This window comes from Octodon degus, unplaced genomic scaffold, assembly GCF_000260255.1.
Source record: "Octodon degus isolate 3935 unplaced genomic scaffold, OctDeg1.0 scaffold00006, whole genome shotgun sequence".
In the NCBI taxonomy this organism is placed as follows: Eukaryota; Metazoa; Chordata; class Mammalia; order Rodentia; family Octodontidae; genus Octodon; species Octodon degus.
This window is the reverse complement of record NW_004524582.1, coordinates 30,316,042-30,317,158: the sequence shown is the minus strand read 5'-3', so window position 1 is coordinate 30,317,158 and position 1,117 is coordinate 30,316,042.

Below are 1,117 nucleotides of genomic sequence, written 5' to 3'. Positions count from 1 at the left end.
GGGGGGAGCCTCAGCAGGGACCTATTGGAGAACAGCCACGCCAGCACTTGCCTCCAGTGCATGGTGGTCATGGAACTGGAGGATGCGCTTGGACAGGTTGGGCAGACTCAGGATGTCCATCCATCCTTTCACCCCACAGCCGCCTTCTCAGTCCCCTCTTCTTCACATCTCCCTGCCACTTCCACACCTGCCCTCCCCCTCCCTCCCCTCTACCACATACAACAGAAAACAGGCAACCTGTGGCTTTCTGTACCCTGCTTATTTATTATTATTTTTATTTTTATGTATTTGATACAGGGTCTACAAGGTCTCACTACACAGATCGGACTCATAGTGATCCTCCTGTTTTCAGCCTCCCAAGCGCTGGGATTACAGCTGCAGGGCACACCGGGGATTGAACCCTGGCTGCTGTGCTCTGCCTAAGCAGGCCCTTTAGTCTGCTGAGCTATCTGGCGGCCTTTGCACCCTGCTTATTTCACTTAATGTGGTGGTCTGGAATTCCATCCGTTCCCCGCAAACGCCATGACTTTTCTCCTCTTTCTGACTGAATAGTGATAGGTACTAGGGCAGCAGAGAAACAGGCAGAAGGAAGGAGGGAAAGGGGCTTTATTTTCTTTGAGCACACAGGAGAGAATGTGGGGAAGGATGAGGAATTTTGTCTCTGGACTAGACACAGGGAGGCTGAGGCTCTTATGGCCTTTTACCAGGGAGGGGTTTGAAGGGGACATTTAGATATACCTGAGAAAATGGGGGTCTTTTCTGAGGTGGCAGGAAGGGTGGAAGTAGATTATGTCTTGGGCTGAGTTGGAGAAGAAGGGGGAGGTGGTCTTGGGGAAGATGGCTTTGTTTTAAGGGCTTCAGCCATGTTAGATGACCGCCATGATGATTTTAGCATACTAGGGCCCGAACCTATCAAATAGTACTCCGCTGTGGACGCGCGCCACGTTTTCCTTATCCGCATCCCTGGGGATGAGCCCTTAGGCTGCTCCCACGTCTTGGTTACTTGAGCAGCGCTGTTATCAGCGGGGTATTTATCTATCTGTAATGTGCCAACTTCAACTCCTTCAGTACACACAGCTGGGTCAAATACTACCTCTATTTTTGGTTATCTGTGGAG